At 41.2% G+C, this 24932-nt stretch overlaps 1 long non-coding RNA gene and 1 other non-coding gene across 2 annotated transcripts in view; both read left to right on the forward strand.

The window, feature by feature from the left end:
* Positions 1–24932, forward strand: part of LOC147995587 (uncharacterized) — a 153429-nt gene that overhangs the window by 35161 nt on the left and 93336 nt on the right. The gene's annotated exons all lie outside the window — the stretch shown is intronic.
* On the forward strand, positions 10956–11087 carry LOC120102043 (small nucleolar RNA SNORA17). The gene has a single exon (XR_015685148.1). It is a non-coding gene; the product is annotated as a small nucleolar RNA SNORA17 (small nucleolar RNA).

Genomic DNA, 24932 nt, shown 5'->3' on the forward strand with positions numbered 1-24932 from the left:
GCATCTTGTTCACCACAGCTAGCTATCCCAAGATCTTCCAGGGTTTCTCTTGTCTCTGCCAACCATCTTAGTAACTTAGTCTACCATATTTGTTTTTACATGGGTTCTAAGATGCAAACGCAGGTCTTTGGGCTTGCATGGCAACGTTCTTTGCTCACAGAGCTGTATCTCCAGCACCAAGGGAAGGTTTCTTCCTTGTCAGTTCTTGGCCAACAATGGAGACCAGCTTAGGAATTATAGACTCCTTCAGGGGTTTAGTATTTCTTAATAATGACTTATAAAGTCAGCCTTTCCTGCTCTCTCACCTAAGGGCAAGTGCAAGTTCAGAGTCATTTCAAAGAAGAGTTTAGCAGATGAAGAAAGTGCTTCATCTGAAACCTGAGAAAAGAAATGACAGTGCTCAAGTTTGTGAAAACCTTATGGATTACAAAAACAAAAAAGAACCCAAAATTTAAAGCTAATTTTTAGACACCATGCTAAGCACTTCATATACTTTGTCTCACTTAATTATCCCAGCATCTCCTGAGGCAGGTGGTGTCTATTGATTCTATAGTACAGACCAAGAGGCAGAGGCTTTGCCTGGTTAAGTCACTTATCCAATTGTACATGACTGTGGAACTTGGTCTCCAATCAAGTCTGTCTGATTGCAAGAACCCCATCTCAGTTTCTCCTCTCTGTTTACACAGGACTAGGTCTGAATGCAGATTAGTGATTACAAGCAGCTGGGGTAGGTAAAAGAATGGGGACATTGAACAAGAACAACAGAGGAAAAGTTAGGGAGATTAACTTCTTGTGTTCTACCCCATCATGAGTGACTATGGGCTCGTATATTATTCTATAAACCATGAAAGGGAGAGGCTTGAAGCCTCTAAAATCAAGCTTGTGATCAGCAAATGAAATCATTAGTTACACTGAGTTGATCAGGACATAAAGTACTAAAACATCACAGCAGGTCCCATAAGTATGTAGAATTGTTATGCATTAATCAAAAAAGTTTTAAAATGTGATGAGTTGGACATGCTAATTAACATGAATTGATCATTATACAATCGCTCAGTTATAAAATTACACTGTATACTATAAAATGTACAATAAAAAACATGGATTATAAATCCCCAATGCCTGTGTTATTAACTGTGTGACTCGGGGAGGGGAGGCTTTAAAGTTCTCTGAACTCCCGTATCAATGAGTGAAGTGGAGGGAAAGAGTACTTACTTTAAATATTATCTTCCCAAGAGTTAAATGAAGATGTGCATGTCAAATGCTCAGCAAAGTGACTGGAAGGATCAGTGCTAGCATGTTTTTCCTGCTACTTGTGACAATGTAGGTGGCCTGGAGAACATTCCTAAAATAAGCCAAATCTGAAGGGATGAATGCTGCCTCCATGTCCTTATGTGAAAAAAATCTAAAGTTGTCAAACCCAGAAGCAGAGACTGGGATAGTGGTTGCCAGGGGCTGGAGGATGGGGAGAAAAGACATTAGTCTAAGAGTGGGAAGTTTCAGGTGTGGACTGATCTAGTACAGTGAAAAACCCCACACAGTCAAAAGTACCGTATCATACACTTAAATATGTGCTACAATTCTATTCACAGTGTCACACACCTATTGCTCTAACTTCTTAGGGGTTTGAGATAAAAGAATTACTACTGGAGCTAGAACTTAGAAATGAACTTAGAACCCATAACAAGTCCCTGACACACACACATACACACACACATGCACAATGTTAAAAGAGAGGATCTTATGTTAAATGTACTGAACATAAATAATAATGATCTTAATGATAAGACAGGAAGACATTTCTGGAGGAAATGGATTTATTCATACACAGATAGTGGGGCTTCATAATACAATTATCTCTGTGCTTTACTTTTTGTATGCCCAGCGTATCTACAGTGGTTTTAAAAAGCTATTTAAGGTATTAAAGCTTTTCCCATTTTCCCCTCCTTTTAATTTTCATAATTTAACACATTTTTCCCCAGAGGTCTTAATATATTCTCATGACTTGACAGTGAGCTATCCTGTTCTTGATTCTTTGATATCTTTACATTGAGTCACTGGCTCTTTTCTGGGTTGTGGATTTTGCCCTTCACGCATAAGACAGTTGCAGTTGCCCTGAAAGCAGATCAGCTGAGATTGCCTACAGGAGACTCTCCTAAGACTGGGCCTACTAATTTCCCCTCACAGAAGTGGGAAGGGCACACAAAGCAGTCATATGGCCTATGTCCATACTGGGGGATCTAAAAGCCATTCACACAATTGCTTGAGGTAGTGCTGGGTACTTTATCTAGCCATGTGTTACTCATGCTTCTGTAAGTTATCCCTCACTTGTACTCCTTTATGCAACCTCAATAGTTCACCAAGTTATACTTGAGAGGAATAGGGCTTTAGGTCTGCTGTCGGGACCCTATCTGGGATAACTGATGTTTGTTTACCTCTCCAGGTAAAGTTATGAAACACTTGGTAATCTAATAAGGGCACAGCAGACCTAAAGATGGGTTTTAGAGAAGCTGATGCACAGTGTCTGCTGTGGGTTATAAGGCATGCAACTAAAACCAGTATGTGTTGGGGTAGAGTGTCCATGAGGGCCTTCCTGATATGGCTACTCTTTCCTAGGTAGCATGAAATGGCATGGAATAGTTACATGGGCTATCCTGACATGGCCATCCTTGTGATGGTTTGAATCAAAATAGCCCTCAAAGACCCATAGGGATTGGGACTATTATGAGGTTTAGCCTTGCTGGAGTATGTGTGGATTTATTGGAGGATGTGGATCACTACGGGTGGGCTTTGAGGTCTTAGATGCTCAAGACAGGCCCAGTGTCTCACTTTCTTTCTGTTACCTTTGGATCCAGAGGTAGGACTCTCAGTTACTTCTCTAGAACCACATTTGCATGCCACCATATTTCCCACCATGATGACACTGGACAAAAGCTCTGAACTGTAAGCCAGCTCCAATTAAATGATTTTTGAAAAAAGTAAGTGAGCCATCATCATATCTCTCCACAGCAATAAATCCCTGAGACACCCAAGTTAGATATGGAATTGCCTGCATTCCTTTTGTAGTAGCATTTGTTTTATCCTGGTGTGGGTGGAAAGACATGCTACTGAGGCTGTACCATCTGACGTGGAGTGTCTCTGTAAATCAGGTGGGCCCCACGTTGGCTTTCTTTCTCTGTGTTATAAGAAATGGGTCCACCATGTTGAGTACAGGGATGCCTTCCAAGTGGCTGGTGGTTTAGAGGATGTATTGCAGCCTTTGAAAGTAGGACGGAATCACAATCAGGCTGTGACATCAGTTGTGTGACCTGTGCTTTGGGGGATAATTCATGAAACTGAGGCTAAAAGAAAGAACTTATCATCATAGGAGGTGATTAAAATGAGAAAATTATACAGGTGCTATTTGTTATTCTAGTCTCTGAATTGGTAGGAGAATGGAGAAAAAGGAGAATGAGATGGGGTCTTTATCACTGGTGGGGAAGGGTAAAGGAAAGGGTATAAATATTAGGTCTATGCTAAACAGCCCCTTCTGTGATCAGAGGAAAGCAACCCCCCCCACCCAAAGCCCAGAAAAACAAAACAAAACAAAAGCATGGGACTCATGGGAATAACTGAACAGTAGCCATGCAGAGAGTGGGGCAGAAGTGGTAAATATTCCCCAGATAGGGCTTTTAATCCAGAGGAAAGAGGAAAAAAAGATCCATGATTCAGATGCAGACAGGGGCTTTAAAATGGCACAAATACAGAAAAACAATGATCAGGAGACACTGTACCTTTAAACTTCTTGAATTAGGAAAGGTTTTAAAACAAGAAATAAAAGAGCCTTTCATAGACTGCTTCATGAGGTCCTGAGACATGGGGTGGGTGGAACCAGTCTGCTGTGGGGGCCAAGAGACTGAGTGTCATAACACTCTCTTGTTTCCTGAGACAAAGGCTAGGCAATCTCAGGGAATATCATAAAAAATCTGTCCCTGATAGGATGACTCATTTGAGCCACTAGTGAGATTTGGTTATCTCCATCTGAGGTCCCCTTAGCAGGGACTAGAGGAACAAAGGCCATACAAGACAGCACAGAAAGGATAGATGTTCATGAGGAAATTGGACATGTGGCAGGCAGTTTGATACCCAGTTCACCTGACTATATTGCACTGCTTTCAAAGGAGTGTTGGGAAAGAAGTTAATTTAGCTTGGACTTTGAGCTTGACTGGTTTGAGATGTCCTTAAGCAGCTCATGAATATTACAAAGCAGGAGCCACTCTTGAGGACCTGAAATGTTTAGACTGGCACGTGAATTGAGTTTGAGGTGCTAAAGCAGTGAATGAGGGATGAGGAAAAGCTAAAGCAGATGAAGGAGTTTATCAGGGTTACTCATAGGCAAGACCTGTACCCAGCTTGTGAGCCTCTGGAGGCTCTTAAAGCCTGAACAACACTAGAAGGATGAAAGGGCATACAGGTGATTCCCACTGTTCTCTTCCACTATACAGGAAGGAAATCTGCTGGGGGTAGGAAAGAGCTGCTTCTCTAAAGGAGTGGCCAAGATTGCTTGTAAACAAAGTCCATACAAAGCAACCCAAGGCCTCATGTTGAGTGTGGACTTATTGATTCCCTATCAGTGTACAGAAGACTTGGCCTTGGTGGATATTGAAGTTGCGTGTTCCTTAATTCATGGTAATCTCACAAAGCACCAGGGGCAATGAGTAGCAGTAGATGGATATGGGACAGAACAGTGCAGATGAAAACGCCTAAAACTGGGCAACTCTCATCACCTGAGAATTAATTGGACACATGTCTTCTTTGCCAGATAATATACTGGTAGTGGATTGCTTCTGGGGGCATACCATGCACACATGGAGAATTTCATCTGGGAGAGCAAGTTGTAGAGCCAATCATACTTGGTATGTGTAAAGTGGAGCTTGCAAAGCTGCTGACTCTAGGGAGGATCATAAATAACAAAAATATCTGGTATTCAGTAAGACAAATTACATAAACTATCAAAAAATTCTAAAAGGTAGAGATTATTTGCTTAGTTCAAAGTCCTAACAACCTGGTATGGCCAATAAAGAAGCCAATGACTCATGGAAAATGACCATGTGTTGCAGAGAAAAATAAAGTAGTACTCCTGTCTATGGCATGGCATTTAATGTTCCTTTTTCTAGCAGACAACTGATATAGGTAAAGGCCCATTTCTTGTTCTATTGGATCTGTGGACAGACTAAAAGGTTTGTATTTATTTATTTATTTGCCATCCCTTTAGCTGTTGAATCCTAAAACCAATAGGCATTTGCTTGAAATGGATAGTGGTGGGAGATCCCGCTCACCCTCTGGCCTTTGTAAAGATGTTTCATTATATAGATGGCACAGCGATACCTCTCAGCCTTTTGTCGATTTAGAGAAGCATTAAGAAGGCTTGAAAACACACTAACAGGGTGAGGTAGGGAAGTCAATACATACAGGTTGCAAGAAAAGAGCTGGGAAATTCTCATTCATTTTATGGTTTGATAGGGCACAGATGACACCCAATAGTGGTTCAGAAAAAACACTACAACAGCCTGTGCCTATAAATGTGAAAATGATGGCCAGCCAGACCAGTGAGATGACTCAGCAGGTAAAGATGCTTGTTGCCAACCTGTTGACCTGAGTTTGATCCCTGGAAATATATAGAGACCTAACTTCCACAAGTTGTTCTCTTACTCTGCACCAACCCCCACACTCACACATAAATAAGCACAAAACAATGGCCAATAACTTTGAATGAGGGTAGCTTATAAGTGTTAAAGTGTTCTCTCAGAAGTTGTAGGTTACTAAAGAAAAAAAATCACAGTAGTAGGGGTGGGCTCTCTCCCTACAATGTATTGATTATTGTTGCTCTTGGCCTTGATCATAAAAGGTTCTTTGCGTTGGAAAGTGGTTATTGTGAAGACTCATAACTATTCAAAGTGCTGAGAGTACATGACTTCTGCTGGAGCACAGTGGCCCAAATGTTTAGTCATAAATGGAATAAAATAACCAGAGAGCTCTATCACCCTTTCCAAGAATTAGGGGACATTACCAAAAGGAGCCACTAGGACTTTAAAAGCCAGAGGAAAGGATGGAATGCTGTGGAACTCTGTCATAGCATGACAGGCATAACAGGAGGGCTGCCTTCTGGAGTTCAGAGCAGCCATGACCATGACGATCCTCTAAGATCTTCACAAGCTTGGGCTCACTAGGCCAGAGGTGACTTACCTGACCTTGCAGAAGTTAGCACTGGAGGACAGACATGTGGCTAACCATTGCTGTGGGGAAAGGGAGTTTTAGTGGTGGAGCTGCCCACAATTATTTACACTTCCTGAAAGTTACCCCTCACCCATGTTCCTGGAAGTAATGTCAGTTACACTCATTGGGGTTTGCCTTGAGTGGAATCTTTGGTCTGTTGCTTGTGCCCTGTCTGGAGTGAATACACATACATTCCCAGGAAATGTCACACACAATGAGATGGCATTTTAAAAAGCTATACCTTTCATTTAAAAAGAATTCTTTCATTTCAAGTTATGTGAATGTGTGCATGTCTGTCTGCTTGCTGTAAATATGAGTGCAGCTCTCTGAGGAGACCAGAGCCATGAGCTCCCCTAGAACTGGAGTTGCAGTGGGTTCTGAGTCATTCAGTGTGGGTGCTTGGAACTGAACTCAGGTTTTCTGTACCATCAATTCATGCTTCTGACTGTTGAGCTATTTCTTCAGCCCCTGTACTTTTTAATTTTGAGGTAATTATAGATTCACGTGTAATTGTAAAGAAAAAGTACAGAGAAGTTCTAGAAGTTCTGAGCATCCTATATCTAGTGTTACCTAGTGGCAACAGCAGATAGTAAATTAATAAGACAATATAAAAACAGGAAATTAAGATAATATGGTAATATCACTAAATAGGCTACGCACCATAAGGAACCTGCCTGCTACCCTCCTAGTCACACCCATTTTTCTCTAAACCCCCTCCTTTCCATTTCTTTGTGTGCCAGTCTATGAATTCGTGATTTCAAGTGGTTTCAAATGGAATAACTCAATATGTAATCTTCAGAGACTGGCTGTTTCCAGTTTGCTTATTTCTCTAAAGCTAATGTAGCACATTCCTGAGTATCAATAGTTACCTCCATTTTGTCATCTGCTTTGTACAGTTTATAAATAATAAAATATGGGATGTTTTACTGCACTATGAGATGATTGTCACAATCAAGCTAATTAACATATATGTGATCTTAACATACCGGCAGAATGGATATTCTAAAAACGTGGACATTGGAAGCATTCTTCAAAGCATGGATTTTAAAGCCTTTATTAAGAGGCCTTTAATGTCTTTTACTTTAATTATATAAAAAATTATGCCATAAATTTTCCTCTTTCATAAGGTAGAATCTCTTCATGTAATTTGTTGCAATTAAAATTTCTTTTGGCCTCTCCTGTAGAGCTCTGGGGAAAGCACTTCTTCTTGGAGACCTCAGTGGAGTGAATTAATCTACATTCAAGTAAAATTAGAGATTCAATTACGTGATAACCTTTAAAAGGGTAATTATGTTCTTAATGCCTTTAGCTTTGTTGCCAGAGCAGATTTCTGCACACCCCTGTCCAGTTTGGCTTTTTCATTTCACTGAAGTCAGTGATGAAACTTCCCCAATTTTAACATGCAGTTTTGATGGCTCATAATGCATAGTGGCACCTTCCTGAGTCCCATAGAGGGCTAAAATATTGACTGTTAACCTAGATACTTCAAAATGATGGATTGAGTAAGAACAATTGTAACCAATGGTGATTGAGATAGACAGTTAATGCAATCATAAAGCAAGAAGGCTGCCAACTGGTCAACCTTCACCTCTTGAAAATAAAATTACAGAGGAAAATGACTAATGTTTGTGCAAAACTAAAGGTACTGTACATTGAAAAAATGGCTTTAAATATATACAATTTCAATTTCAATATAAATAAATACAATTGAATAGCAATTAAACATAAATATACAATTGCTTTCCACAACTACCATCATTCCATAAGTGAAGAACCTTGGCTCAAAGAAATATATAGCATACACAAAGGTGGAATTGTAGGGCAAGGTTTGATCAAAGGTGTCTGACTCCAAAGCTCATAGTTTTCAGTGTAACTTTCTTTATTGAGTGGAGGAAAAAATAGCCATACTAGGATGCAAGGTTTGGCAAGATGAAGTCTGGAGGGATGGCAGTATGAACCAATTAGCTCTAATACAACTACCCTTAATTTTGGGGAATACTACTTGGGACCAGTAGAAACAAAACCTTGAGATTGTGGCATCTCACTGGAGAGAACTGATAAAGAGTTTTGTGTATTGAGGACTAGATGAAGGTCTGCATATCAGTGAAAGAGACTCTGGAGGCAGAAATTGTAAAATAGGGATACTGGGAAGAGCTTGGTACAGAGAGATTTGTGAACTCTGAAAAGAAGTTTCTCTTTACCTATGCTGTGTGTCTGTGTGTGTGTGTGTGTGTGTGTGTGTGTGTGTGTGTGTGTGCGTGCACATTCTGGGTCTCCATGACAACTGAGATTTCAAGTAATAGCCAAAAATACCCATTGAGTTATTACTTTAAGAGCAGGGATACTTCGTACAGAAGACTACTTTTCCTGGAATAGTACCTGGTATGTTTGTTCCAATAACATTGAGTCCCAATTATGTAAAATAGCAGTAGTTGCAGCAGCAACAAGAACAACAAAATCCACACACCAGCATGTTCACATGAGAGATGACAAAGTCAGACAGATCATGGGGCACAGTAACACTGTAACTACGAAGGAGATTAATGACAACTGGGACAGAGGAGTGAGAAGTCCACTCAAAGAGGTTCAAGGGCAGCACAGTTTAGAAGAAAAAGTGTGTCCCATGTCCTCCGATAAATGGAAACAAAACTACTGGCCTAACAGAATGAGTGGAAGGCATTTCCCTTCAAGTATGATAACAGTGTAAAGAAATGTGTTACACAGGAAAAATGTAGATGCTTTGGAGGACAGAGCAGAGGACCCTGGCATGAGAGTGACAAAACTCTGTGTCATGAGGAAAATATGTGATTTATAAGGCTTCAAGCCAGAGCCCTAACAATACAATAAAGAAATGATAACACATGTCAGGAAGATTTGTTTAATAAAGCTATATTGGATGAACTCATACTCTGTCTTTTAGAAATATTCAGGTATGTTCGATCAAGGCTTCTCAAGAACATGGCCATTTATTGATGCCCAATTTATATGTATGAATAATATGCACACTTAATGAGGTATGTAATATATTTGTAGAATGTTTACAAAAATCAATAATAAATTAAGACACAACGAAAATAGTTATAAATCAAAGAGGTGAAAAGATCTTATTTTTTACCTTTGTATCATGATTTAATACACTGAAAACAAAAATAATCTTTGATTATTTACTGATTTTTTTTTGAGACGAGGTCTTACTATGTTGCCATGGCTGTCCTAGAACTTGCTATATAGGTCAAGCTGCCTTGGAATTCACAGAGAATGAAGTGCCTTTGCCTCCTGAGTGTGGGGATTAAAGGTGTGGGCTACCACATCCATCTGATTTCTTATATGGTGACTAAGCATAGTCTTAGATGACTACTACGTAAACAAAAAAAATAATTACAACACAATTAAAAGGCAGTGCAAAGGAGATCACAAATACAAATGTTTTCATTATTATTATTTTCCTTTTTTTATTATTAAATCACAGAGGCAATAGCTTTTGGATGTTGCAAGAGTTACATATTCATATACAAGGAGAAAGCATACAGAAACAAAACTTGAGTTTGGGATTACATGAATCAGGGCTAACAATGGTTTAAAAAATTGTTATCTGAATCTTATTTTTTCCATTTGCCCATGGATCTTCATAACCTAGAAAACCTTTTAAATTTTAGTAATTTGTCCTGACAATTTCATAGTGTATATAATGCCTCCTTTTTACTACCATCACCACTCTCTCTTCTCTGTCACCCTGTCAATTTTATCCCCTCCCTCTATATTTTTATGCCTTTTGTTGTGTTTGTGAATCACTGAAGTTAATCATGGCCATCTGAGGAACCATGAATATGGGCAAGAGATGTAGGGAAACACTGCTACTTAAGGTTAAAGTCTGCCATGTATGGATAGCTCCTCTGAGCTTGGAGCAAAATGAAGGAGTCCATTTTTTCAGAAGACCTTCTCCTTTTCTGACCTTGTTTGGGAAGCCTGATCCTCCACACCCTGTACCTGAAGAAGATCATGAAGTCCTTGGCAAACCTGGAAGTTCAACTTTCCCTCTCCCAATAAGAACCCATCTAGCAAGTAACTGTGAATTCCTTGAATGCCTCTCCATACAAATGAGACTTTCACAGTACATTAAGCTCCAGCCAATGTACATTCACCCCGAAAACTCCTTCCCATTCATATATATAAGGTTCATATATAGCTCTTGTTCACTCCCAATCAAGTGTATGTGCACAAGCTAAGATCATCTAACAGAGCTGTTTCATTGAAGATTGTCAGAGAAGTCCTTCGCCTAAAAAATATCGGACACTAAGATTTTCAGAGAAGGCCCTTTTACTCCCAGGATCCTGCAGAACCCCACCTGTTCCAGACTCTGATTCATCCTCCAACCCAGGAGGATGTGGTATCACATCTGGACCCCAAAGCGCATACCACAGTTGCCAGATGCAGAAAGGTCAACCCTGAAGCGATACACACACGAACAACAAGATGGGTCCAGCAGCTTGTATTTATGTTTATTTGTGCACCTACATATAGGATGCATGTGTGTACCAATAATAATCAAAGCAGAAGAAACTCTCACTTAGAGTGGGTGTGTATGAGAGATTCTAGGGAAGGTGGCTGAGAGTGGCTGGAGGGAGGAAAGGAAGAGGAAAAGTGATAATTCTATTTCAAGTAAAAGCATATTAAAATATACCATATAAATGTTAATTTAATCTGCCCCTAGAGGGATTGCAGGTGTGGCTGCTGTGTCACGTGTGCATCAGTGGGTGGCAGAAAGGACAGAGGCTATGTCTACATTTAGTGTTCTGCCCTGTGAACATCTGAATTATTAGTAGCATGGCGTTCCCTTAAAAAGCGAGGCTGAGATAACCCGTAGTCCGGCACCAGGCAGGCCTGGACAGGCTCCCAGGATGGGGATCAAGCTCAAGCTAGAGACTAGAAGATCATACCTAGGACTTCCAACCTGGGTGGGAACAATCCCAAGACAGAGGATCCTTGCAAAGGGCCACTCAGGTGGTCAGGTGAAGAGTGAGCCCTAGACAACCACCAGGCTAGAACCATGGGGCTCTAGATAGGGAGCTAACTTGAGATGACCACCAGTCCAGCATAGCTCAGGTCTGGGGGCTAGGGACAGCTATACCCAAGATGACTCCTGCCAGATGCCATAATGCACAAGTGAGGCATACCACTCCTGAGACTACTCTTGTGACAACCCCAGATACTCAGAGATCCTTTAGCTCCACTAAAAGGAGCATGTCCTAGCCTTGTCTCAGCCAAGTTATGATATGCAGATCTCCAATTAAGAAACATGGTGGGTTTGAGTACCACCTTAAGATTGTACCAATTGTAATAAGTCAGGAGGTGCATGGCCTGCTGCTTCAGTACTTGTTCAAAATAAAGGGAATCTGGGCCAGAGTCAATGGCAGCTTTTCTGATTAGTGCCAAGTCTGCCTGAGGAGAGGGAATATCAGGGCCAAGATTGATAGGGAAAGCCTCACAATATACCTGAGGAGAATGAGGCCCCCAGGTGAGAGACGGTCCAACAAGACGGATGTGTATGGCAGGAGTGACTGCTGGAAGGCAAAATTCCCCTAAATCATGCCAGGGATAAGCTGGGGGTACCTCTGATGGGGCAGGAACAGAAGGGCTAGTGAGTGAGATACCTGGAACATCGGGGCTAGGGGATGGCTTGGAGCCTGACAGATGGAGGGCTGGAGTAGAGGTGTCCTCATCCTCATTGATAATATCAACCTGTTTTCCCTGAGAAAGTGGGGTGGGGTCAGTAATGGAAAGGTGAACATTAGCCTGATCCTAGCAGTGTTTGAGGGGCAGCCACCACTTTCTCTGAAGAATTCTTAAGACTGGTAATTACTGGAAGGAGGATAGGGACAAAGAACAAGGGAGGGGTAATCCCAGACTGTACCTAGCACTTGTGGGCAAGGAAGAGAATGTGAATCCAGAGGTCAGGGTCCCACATGCTATCTGGTATATCCAGGGGGCCAAAATTGCAGTCTCCTCCCCAAATTAGTCCAGGTCATGAGTCTTAACCTTGAGACCATGAGTAATCAGAAGGGTTTTCAGAGCCCTAATCTGGGGTTCCTTGATAGTGGAGGGGAGGGAATCCATGACGACAAGTGCAAAGGAAACAAATGAGAAACACACATGACGATTATGACAGGAGGTGACAAAAGTCATGTGTGTATTAAGCAGGGGACTCCAGCAGGTATAGTTCAAAAGGCATTATGCCTGCACAGTATCTCTGGGATGGAAAAGACATTTAGGAATCAATCCCTGGTACCACTGTCTGGGAGACCAATCCCTATGTCAGTTAACAGGGTGAATCCAGACCAAAAGTGAAAATCAACAGACGAAGAGAAAGAAGACAGAAAAGATGGCTGCCATGCTCCCCTTCAGTACACTCACCCAAAGATAAAGAATGAAAAGATGACTGCAGGATGCTCTCCATTGAGGGACCCACAACATAAAACATTAAGGGACCAACTCATTGATGAAGCAACCCAAGGGGGTAAAACAGCAGCACCGCCAGGACAAGAGCAGATCAGGTCGAACCTTGAGCACAGTTCTTGCAGCAACAGGCAAAAAAATGAGCCCCCAGAAAAGGAAGTTCACAAGCATCCACAAAACAAGGACGATGAACCAACCACATTGGGCGCCATATACTGCCTGTGCCTGGATTACTCCCCATCTGACCATACTTGCCCTTGGAGGCTGGAGGTGCAGAGTCAATGACACAGCTCATCTGAAGGCTGCTGAAAGCTCCTTTAATACTTTCCACCCAGGCCCCATTGGTCCCAAGAAAGCATCTCTTCTAAACAGCAGTTCCTGATTGACTGGCACTGTCTGTGCCAGCAATCCTTGGCCTCTCAGGCAGTCCTCAGTTAGATCCTTCTGCAGTAGATGCCTTTGTGGCTGCGCTGCCCCCAGCATTTATGTTTATGTAGAGGTGGCTCCACCATTCCTGCTACAGTAGGTAACTAGAAGAGAAAGAGAAACAGAAGGATGTGTGCACAATTAAGAGAGGCAGAATTGGAGACTTAATAATAGTGAGGAGCAGCCTGGTGTGAGTAGCCAATGATGTCACTGGGATCATGGTGGGGTCCTGGTCTGTGCTGCCACCATGGATCTTGCCTGGGTACATGGGCCTGCAGCAACAGGGAACTGTTACCACCAAAGGCTGTGTAGATGTCCCTGGTCTGGGCTGCTACCCAGGGACATGCTGGTGTCTGAGGGCTATGTACAACTGGTCCCATCCTTCATCTGGGCATTGTGGGAGAGCAGGCCCTGCACCCAGGAGAGCCTGGCCTGACTTGTTTCCTGGGTAGCTGTGTGGACAAGGGAGAGATGCTCTCCTCTCTTCCACAGTCCCTTGCCATCTATGGCAAGTGGGAGAGCTGGCTCTGTGGTTATAGAGTGGGAGAACTGGGAGATAAGGCCTTGCTCCTTCCCTGGGCAGCAGAGTAGAGGTGGCCTTGGTTGTGAGGGTTGAGGATGAACCAGCTTGAGGGTGTGAGAGTGGGAGAGACAAAGGACTGAGCAGGTTGGATTCCTCTCAGGCTCAGATCAAGGGCTTTGAATTGGCCCACCCCAACATCTATCCCACCAAAGAACTGTTGGAGTATGTGAAGGAGCCAGTCCTACAGCTCTAAAACTACAGGAACTCCATGACACAGAGCAACAACAGAATATCGAGATGAGTCCCAGTAGAGTTCTCGTATTGATAGAGGAGCAGAAGCCAGAGGTCTTTTATCAGGAGTCATTGCAGTGAACATTTGCTAACAAGACATGCAGACAAAAGGATATACTGTGGGACACATTGTGGCAAACTATAACTTCCACAATGAGATTTCTTTTCTTTGTTGCAAAGCGAGATTGCAAGGGCAGAGGGTAGGTATGAGAGAGGGAAAGATGAGTAGGATTAGGGTGCATGATGTGAAACTCACAAAGAACCAATGAAAGGTTTTAAAAAATGTTAATTTAAAAAGAACCATCCAAATCCTTATTAAGTCTGTCAAAGAAAAACCAAATTTAAAAAAAAAAAAGCTTTCCAAATTAGAAATCAGTGAATGCTACATACCCATGGGCATTGAAGAGAATACAAGGGTAGCATTACAGTCATCTATCTTGGAGTCTTGAGTGACTCCATCTTCAGTCAGCCTAATAAAATGACATCGGGGCTCTTGTGTGGGCCATATGCTCATAACCACAGTTGCTGTGAGTTCATGAGTGTCGCAGCCTTGTCACGTCCACTACAGAATTTTAACACCATACCCTCATAAAAGCAGTTTGAAACCAAGCCTACTGCAGCTCAATCTGGAGTTTGTTTGTTTTGGGGATCAAACTCAAGGCTTAAGCTACTCCCCAGTCCAAATTCACCAAGCTCATTCAAGCGCTGGATGTCCGGGAACTCACTCTGAAGACCAGGCTGGCCTTGAACTCAGAGATCCACCTGCTTCTGCCTCCAGAGTGCTGGATTAAAGGCATATGGCACCACCTCCCAGCCCAGAAATCAATCCAACTTTTAAAAGAATGCAACGATTTGGAATAAAATATTAGCAATTAAAACTCTAACAAATCAGTGAGAGTTTCGTTTCAGGAACCCAAGGGTTATTCAACCACAGAAAACTTACTAGAAAAATTAATGTCCTTTTATTAATACATTAAAAATAATTTGATGATCACCACTAAAATTCTATTAAAATATACATGTTTACATGTTGTTTGTTATCGTTCAATATTGTTTTAGAGTAGTTTCAAAGTAGTAAGTGCAGTTAGAGAAAAATGTGAACTATCTTTTAGAAATAGGAAGATAAAGGGATACCATCTAATATTCTCACTGTATAACGGTTTCCTCAATAAGGTGACAGGCTACTAAAAAATCTTTGGTAAGAAAGTTTACTGAGCCGTGGAATATGCCTGCAATGAAACCAGATATTCACTATTTTTTTTTATTTTATTTTTTTGATATTCACTATTTTATCAATAACCTCTCAAAACTCAAAGGCACAAACTCTAGAAAATGCTTATAACCAAAAAGAAAGTAAAATTTCCCTAAGTTTTGGTGGCTATAAGTTCAACTTAAAGCTGGTGACGTTAAACCTTTGACTACACGTAAATAACTATAGTAAATAATATAAAGTTCTATAAAAAATTTGTCAGTGGTCAAATGGCAACATTACAGATCATAACTGCAATGGTGAGAGATTCATATTTTAATCATTGAGAGCTTTAAAAATGCATAAAATGGGGCCAACAGTGAAACACTGTCTCAAACAAACAAACAAACAAACAAACAAACAAGCAAACAGCATAAAATGGAACAAAAGAGGCAAAAGGCAAAGTAGATAAAAACAAAACTATGTGATCCATAGTTCAAGTTCAAACAACCAATGGACAAGATGAAAATGTCAAACCCAACAGCAACTAGGAAAATCATGGAAATAGAAATCTGAGGTTGTTCAAATAATCAGAAAGATAACAGATACTGCTGGTTGACATGTGAGGTATGAGTATTCCCATGCAGTGCATTGGGATTGTAATGTTATGCTCTATTTTGAAGAGTCATGTGACAATGTTAAATTATAAATACAGACAGCATTTGAGTCCAAGACTTCATAGTAGAAAATCTATTTAGCCACTGAAATTTTCACCCTACAGTCACATAAGCAAAAATTAGTATCTGTTGTTACCCTGTGTAGGGTAAAACTTCAAAACCAAGTGAATACCTGTTTATTTTGGGTCTGGCTGCATATATGATTGTGGTTTACAGGATAAATTGCTATATAGTTTTTGAGAAACATAAAATGTTCTTTACATCTCTGTTTTAGAGAGAGAGAGAGAGAGAGAGAGAGAGAGAGAGAGAGAGAGAGAGAGAGAATTGAACAGAAAACTACCTGTCTGACTATGCCTCTTAAAGTGGAAGAGTCCATAAGAAATTGGAGTAAACCAAGATGTGTGTGATAGTCTAATAGTCTGTGCATTTGTATCTGGTTATACAAACACCGAGAAAAATCACAGTCTATTTATATATACTTCCTAAGTGAGAGAATGACAGAGAGGAGTTAGAAATAGTAAAAATGGGTAGAGGAAAGCATTGAGCTAGGATTCTTTTGTGTTTATGTATGCTTGGACAGATGTGTTGTTTTAAAGGAAATCACAGAACTGGGAACAGAAGATAAATGCGAACAGCCAACATCCTACATCTTCTGTGCCTGTATTTAAGTCCCAAACTCTCCAGATAGCCAGAACATAATGTTTCTAGCTAAGGGTATAGTACTGGATGAGTCTTAATGGCTTCCAGTGAGCGCAGCCTAGCTTCAGAGATTACTTATGCTCAACCTTAGAACGTGCCATCTTCAGAAGAGTGCTTTGGGTTTAGATTTATTTCATTGGTCTTGCTTCGTCTTATTGCACTTGCCCTGTGGTGTCTTTCTCTGCAGACCCTGGCCTGATGGGAAAGGAGTCACAGGTCCAAGCCCATGTAGATGCTGTCTTTTTGGTGCTTCTCAAACCTGAGCACATGCCAGGAACGCTTGAATTCTGTAAAGGCAAAGACTTCTCAGCCTCCCCTCTACCCTCTGATTCTGTAGGTTCTGAATGGGCTCTGACAGTCTGAACTTCTCCCTGTTTGTGCTGCTGCCTGTGATCCAGGACCACACTTTAGAAACCACTAAATTAATTAATTCATTCTTTCCCTCAAAATTTTTTATTTTTGCCTTATATATTTACCAAATGAAAATAGTAAGAGGTTAGACCCGGTGAGAGAGAGACCCAACCGCCTGGTCAGGTGGGCACTCCTGAGGCTGCAGAGCGGAAGAGACCACCAACATTGCTCACCCCTGCCCACATCCCTGGACCAAGAGGAAACTGTATAAGGCCTCTGGGCTCCCGTGGGGGAGGGCCCAGGAGCGGCAGGACACCTGCCTGAGACACCTCCGGAACCTGAAAGAAACAGACCGGATAAACAGTTCTCTGCACCCAAATCCCCTGGGAGGGAGAGCTAAACCTTCAGAGAGGCAGACAAGCCTGGGAAACCAGAAGAGACTGCTCTCTGTACATACATCTCGGACGCCAGAGGAAAACACCAAAGGCCATCTGGAACCCTGGTGCACTGAAGCTCCCGGAAGGGGCGGCACAGGTCTTCCTGGTTGCTGCCGCTGCAGAGAGCCCCTGGGCAGCACCCCACGAGTGAACTTGAGCCTCAGGACCACAGGTAAGACCAAATTTTCTGCTGCAAGAAAGCTGCCTGGTGAACTCAAGACACAGGCCCACAGGAACAGCTGAAGACCTGTAGAGAGGAAAAACTACACGCCCGAAAGCAGAACACTCTGTCCCCATAACTGACTGAAAGAGAGGAAAATAGGTCTACAGCACTCCTGACACACAGGCTTATAGGACAGTCTAGCCACTGTCAGAAATAGCAGAACAAAGTAACACTAGAGATAATCTGATGGCGAGAGGCAAGCGCAGGAACCCAAGCAACAGAAACCAAGACTACATGCCATCATCGGAGCCCAATTCTCCCACCAAAACAAACATGGAATATACAAACACACCAGAAAAGCAAGATCTAGTTTCAAAATCATATTTGATCATGATGCTGGAGGACTTCAAGAAAGACATGAACACACTTAGGGAAACACAGGAAAACATTAAAAAACAAGTAGAAGCCTACAGAGAGGAATCGCAAAAATCCCTGAAAGAATTCCAGGAAAACACAATCAAACAGTTGAAGGAATTAAAAATGGAAATAGAAGCAATCAAGAAAGAACACATGGAAACAACCCTGGATATAGAAAACCAAAAGAAGAGACAAGGAGCTGTAGATACAAGCTTCACCAACAGAATACAAGAAATGGAAGAGAGAATCTCAGGAGCAGAAGATTCCATAGAAATCATTGACTCAACTGTCAAAGATAATGTAAAGCAGAAAAAGCTACTGGTCCAAAACATACAGGAAATCCAGGACTCAATGAGAAGATCAAACCTAAGGATAATACATATAGAAGAGAGTGAAGACTCCTAGCTCAAAGGACCAGTAAATATCTTCAACAAAATCATAGAAGAAAACTTCCCTAACCTAAAAAAAGAGATACCCATAGACATACAAGAAGCCTACAGAACTCCAAATAGATTGGACCAGAAAAGAAACACCTCCCGTCACATAATAGTCAAAACACCAAACGCACAAAATAAAGAAAGAATATTAAAAGCAGTAAGGGAAAAAGGTCAAGTAACATATAAAAGGAGACCTATTAGAATCACACCAGACTTCTCGCCAGGAACTATGAAGGCCAGAAGATCCTGGACTGATGTCATACAGACCCTAAGAGAACACAAATGCCAGCCCAGGTTACTGTATCCAGCAAAACTCTCAATTAACATTGATGGAGAAACCAAGATATTCCATGACAAAACCAAATTTACACAATATCTTTCTACAAATCCAGCACTACAAAGGATAATAAATGGTAAAGCCCAACATAAGGAGGCAAGCTATACCCTAGAAGAAGCAAGAAACTAATCGTCTTGGCAACAAAACAAAGAGAATGAAAGCACACAAACATAACCTCACATCCACATATGAATATAAAGGGAAACAATAATCACTATTCCTTAATATCTCTCAATATCAATGGCCTCAACTCCCCAATAAAAAGACATAGATTAACAAACTGGATACGCAACGAGGACCCTGCATTCTGCTGCCTACAGGAAACACACCTCAGAGACAAAAACAGACACTACCTCAGAGTGAAAGGCTGGAAAACAACATTCCAAGCAAATGGTCAGAAGAAGCAAGCTGGAGTAGCCATTCTAATATCAAATAAAATCAATTTCCAACTAAAAGTCATCAAAAAAGATAAGGAAGGACACTTCATATTCATCAAAGGAAAAATCCACCAAGATGAACTCTCAATCCTAAATATCTATGCCCCAAATACAAGGGCACCTACATACGTAAAAGAAACCTTACTAAAGCTCAAAACACACATTGCACCTCACACAATAATAGTGGGAGATTTCAACACCCCACTCTCATCAATGGACAGATCATGGAAACAGAAATTAAACAGTGATGTCGACAGACTAAGAGAAGTCATGAGCCAAATGGACTTAACGGATATTTATAGAACATTCTATCCTAAAGCAAAAGGATATACCTTCTTCTCAGCTCCTCATGGTACTTTCTCCAAAACTGACCATATAATTGGTCAAAAAACGGGCCTCAACAGGTACAGAAAGATAGAAATAATCCCATGCGTGCTCTCGGACCACCACGGCCTAAAACTGGTCTTCAATAACAATAAGGGAAGAATGCCCACATATACGTGGAAAGTGAACAATGCTCTACTCAATGATAACCTGGTCAAGGAAGAAATAAAGAAAGAAATTAAAAACTTTTTAGAATTTAATGAAAATGAAGATACAACATACTCAAACTTATGGGACACAATGAAAGCTGTGCTAAGAGGAAAACTCATAGCGCTGAGTGCCTGCAGAAAGAAACAGGAAAGAGCATATGTCAGCAGCTTGACAGCACACCTAAAAGCTCTAGAACAAAAAGAAGCAAATACACCCAGGAGGAGTAGAAGGCAGGAAATAATCAAACTCAGAGCTGAAATCAACCAAGTAGAAACAAAAAGGACCATAGAAAGAATCAACAGAACCAAAAGTTGGTTCTTTGAGAAAATCAACAAGATAGATAAACCCTTAGCCAGACTAACGAGAGGACACAGAGAGTGCGTCCAAATTAACAAAATCAGAAATGAAAAGGGAGACATAACTACAGATTCAGAGGAAATTCAAAAAATCATCAGATCTTACTATAAAAACCTATATTCAACAAAATTTGAAAATCTTCAGGAAATGGACAATTTCCTAGACAGATACCAGGTATCGAAGTTAAACCAGGAACAGATAAACCAGTTAAACAACCCCATAACTCCTAAGGAAATAGAAGCAGCCATTAAAGGTCTCCCAACCAAAAAGAGCCCAGGTCCAGACGGGTTTAGTGCAGAATTCTATCAAACCTTCATAGAAGACCTCATACCAATATTATCCAAACTATTCCACAAAATTGAAACAGATGGAGCCCTACCGAATTCCTTCTACGAAGCCACAATTACTCTTATACCTAAACCACACAAAGACACAACAAAGAAAGAGAACTTCAGACCAATTTCCCTTATGAATATCGACGCAAAAATACTCAATAAAATTCTGGCAAACCGAATGCAAGAGCACATCAAAACAATCATCCACCATGATCAAGTAGGCTTCATCCCAGGCATGCAGGGATGGTTTAATATACGGAAAACCATCAACGTGATCCATTATATAAACAAACTGAAAGAACAGAACCACATGATCATTTCATTAGATGCTGAGAAAGCATTTGACAAAATTCAACACCCCTTCATGATAAAAGTCCTGGAAAGAATAGGAATTCAAGGCCCATACCTAAACATAGTAAAAGCCATATACAGCAAACCAGTTGCTAACATTAAACTAAATGGAGAGAAACTTGAAGCAATCCCCCTAAAATCAGGGACTAGACAAGGCTGCCCACTCTCTCCCTACTTATTCAATATAGTTCTTGAAGTTCTAGCCAGAGCAATCAGACAACAAAAGGAGATCAAAGGGATACAGATCGGAAAAGAAGAGGTCAAAATATCACTATTTGCAGATGACATGATAGTATATTTAAGTGATCCCAAAAGTTCCACCAGAGAACTACTAAAGCTGATAAACAACTTCAGCAAAGTGGCTGGGTATAAAATTAACTCAAATAAATCAGTTGCCTTCCTCTATACAAAAGAGAAACAAGCCGAGAAAGAAATTAGGGAAACGACACCCTTCATAATAGACCCAAATAATATAAAGTACCTCGGTGTGACTTTAACCAAGCAAGTAAAAGATCTGTACAATAAGAACTTCAAGACACTGAGGAAAGAAATTGAAGAAGACCTCAGAAGATGGAAAGATCTCCCATGCTCATGGATTGGCAGGATTAATATAGTAAAAATGGCCATTTTACCAAAAGCAATCTACAGATTCAATGCAATCCCCATCAAAATACCAATCCAATTCTTCAAAGAGTTAGACAGAACGATTTGCAAATTCATCTGGAATAACAAAAAACCCAGGATAGCTAAAGCTATCCTCAACAATAAAAGGACTTCAGGGGGAATCACTATCCCTGAACTCAAGCAGTATTACAGAGCAATAGTGATAAAAACTGCATGGTATTGGTACAGAGACAGACAGATAGACCAATGGAATAGAATTGAAGACCCAGAAATGAACCCACACACCTATGGTCACTTGATTTTTGACAAAGGAGCCAAAACCATCCAATGGAAAAAAGATAGCATTTTCAGCAAATGGTGCTGGTTCAACTGGAGGGCAACATGTAGAAGAATGCAGATCGATCCATGCTTATCACCCTGTACAAAGCTTAAGTCCAAGTGGATAAAGGACCTCCACATCAAACCAGACACACTCAAACTAATAGAAGAAAAAATAGGGAAGCATCTGGAACACACGGGCACTGGAAAAAATTTCCTGAACAAAACACCAATGGCTTATGCTCTAAGATCAAGAATCGACAAATGGGATCTCATAAAACTGCAAAGCTTCTGTAAGGCAAAGGACACTGTGGTTAGGACAAAACGGCAACCAACAGATTGGGAAAAGATCTTTACCAACCCTACAACAGATAGAGGCCTTATATCCAAAATATACAAAGAACTCAAGAAGTTAGACCGCAGGGAAACAAATAACCCTATTAAAAAATGGGGTTCAGAGCTAAACAAAGAATTCACAGCTGAGGAATGCCGAATGGCTGAGAAACACCTAAAGAAATGTTCAACATCTTTAGTCATAAGGGAAATGCAAATCAAAACAACCCTGAGATTTCACCTCACACCAGTGCGATTGGCTAAGATCAAAAACTCAGGTGACAGCAGATGCTGGCGAGGATGTGGAGAAAGAGGAACACTCCTCCATTGTTGGTGGGATTGCAGACTGGTAAAACCATTCTGGAAATCAGTCTGGAGGTTCCTCAGAAAATTGGACATTGAACTGCCTGAGGATCCAGCTATACCTCTCTTGGGCACATACCCAAAAGATCCCCCAACATATAAAAAAGACACATGCTCCACTATGTTCATAGCAGCCTTATTTCTAATAGCCAGAAGCTGGAAAGAACCCAGATGCCCTTCAACAGAGGAATGGATACAGAAAATGTGGTACATCTACACAATGGATTATTCCTCAGCTATCAAAAACAGCGAATTTATGAAATTCGTAGGCATATGGTTGGAACTGGAAAATATCATCCTGAGTGAGCTAACCCAATCACAGAAAGACATACATGGTATGCACTCATTGATAAGTGGCTATTAGCCCAAATGCTTGAATTACCCTAGATCCCTAGAACAAACGAAACTCAAGACGGATGATCAAAATGTGAATGCTTTACTCCTTCTTTAAATGAGGAAAAAGAATACCCTTGGCAGGGAAGGGAGAGGCAAAGATTAAAACAGAGACTGAAGGAACACCCATTCAGAGCCTGCCCCACATGTGGCCCATACATATACAGCCACCCAATTAGACAAGATGGATGAAGCAAAGAAGTGCAGACCGACAGGAGCCGGATGTAGATCGCTCCTGAGAGACACAGCCAGAATACAGCAAATACAGAGGCGAATGCCAGCAGCAAACCACTGAACTGAGAATAGGTCCCCTATTGAAGGAATCAGAGAAAGAACTGGAAGAGCTTGAAGGGGCTCGAGACCCCTTATGAACAACAATGCCAAGCAACCAGAGCTTCCAGGGACTAAGCCACTACCTAAAGACTATACATGGACTGACCCTGGACTCTGACCCCATAGGTAGCAATGAATATCCTAGTAAGAGCACCAGTGGAAGGGGAAGCCCTGGGTCCTGCTAAGACTGAACCCCCAGTGAACTAGACTATGGGGGGAGGGCGGCAATTGGGGGAGGTTTGGGAAGGGAACACCCATAAGGAAGGGGAGGGGGGAGGGGGATGTTTGCCCGGAAACCGGGAAAGGGAATAACACTCGAAATGTATATAAGAAATACTCAAGTTAATAAAAAAAAAAGAAATGTAAATAAGAAATACTCAAGTTAATAAAAAAAAAAGAAATGTAAATAAGAAATACTCAAGTTAATAAAAAAAGAAAAAAAAGAAAAAGACAATCCACCCAGGAGGAAGCTGGGAGCCTCCTCAGCAAGCTCATCAACGTTATTGCTAAACTGCTAGCTTCTCTGAAAGCTTAGGTTGTGCAAGAATATTCACTAAACCACAGAAGCCTTCTTAAACACACCACTACTGCTATGGGCCCCATACACTCCCACTTGCTTCCTGTTTTGTGCTCATTGTTAGCTTCTCTGCCTGCTCTATGATGGCCCCCAAAGGAGCACTGGCTATTTGTTGGCAGGCTGATTCCTAACCTAGTTCCCTAGCCCCCACTCAACCCCCTTGCCCACCCCTAACACCTTACCCTCCCATCCCAGTCCACCTACTCTGCCCTCACAGATTCTCCAAGGGGAAGCTCATGTCCACCTTCTTCTAGAAACCATAGCTAGCAACTCCCATGCCTGGAGCATTTCTCTGAGTTCCAACAGTGCAAGCAGTTTGGATAATCCAGCCTTCCATTGCTTGGTACTGATTTTTTTGTCGCCGTTATTGTTATTGTTGTTGTTTTTGTTTTGTTCTGTTTGATTTTTGTTTTGTTTTTTTTTCTCATCTTATGCAAGTTGATTCGCTTCAGTTATGCTGAAGTTAAGAGCAGTCCTTAGGCTTCTCCTAGACCCTAAGAATACTGGTGGACAATGACAACATAGAAAAGACCACAGTATAATAGCCAAGTTCTGAATCAGCCCAGGGGTCTATCCACAGATGAATAGAAAAAGAAAATGTAAAGCATGTTACTATGGGACTTATGTGTGTGTGTGATGGCAATTGACTCTTCTATACAGAACAATGAAATTATATCACTCACTGGGAAACAGGTGGAACTGGAAATCAACATACTAAGTAAAATAAGCCAAACCCAAAAAAAAAAAAAAAAGAAAATAGTAAGAGGTTTATAGTCTATTGGAGTTGGAAAGACTTTACCTATCATTCAACCTTTCTTTTCAGACAATGAAACAGTGATTCAAAGAATACAGGAGACCACTGATCACCAAGATAGAAACCAGCCTGGTTATCTGAGTTCTAGTGTAACTATTTAATCCTGCCTGTGTCTAATACTTTTTGGCTAATGAATGTTCTATAAGGAGCTATGTGTTGAATATTTGGGCCTAGGGTGCAGATGTTGATATTTAGGATTGGGGCCTTTTGTGTAGTCTTCAGATCATTGTAGCATGTCTTTCAAGAGGATAGTGGTAGTAGGACCCTGCTATATGTGAAGTGGAAACTTAAGAGTTCTTTGGAAAGTCAGCTGGATGGTGTTTTGCTGGGGGAAACACACAAAGGAACATTTAACTGAAGTGGACACAAGTGGAAGGCTCAGGTAGACTTGTGAAGAAATGTTTCACTGAAGCAGACACAGGTGAAAGGATGTTCTGCTGAAACAAGCACATTAAAAGACACGTGATGAAGGATTCTTTACTAACGACACACATGTATTGGTCCACCT

The sequence above is a fragment of the Rattus norvegicus genome, chromosome 3, assembly GCF_021556685.1.
Source record: "Rattus norvegicus strain SHRSP/BbbUtx chromosome 3, alternate assembly SHRSP_T2T, whole genome shotgun sequence".
Lineage (NCBI taxonomy): Eukaryota > Metazoa > Chordata > Mammalia > Rodentia > Muridae > Rattus > Rattus norvegicus.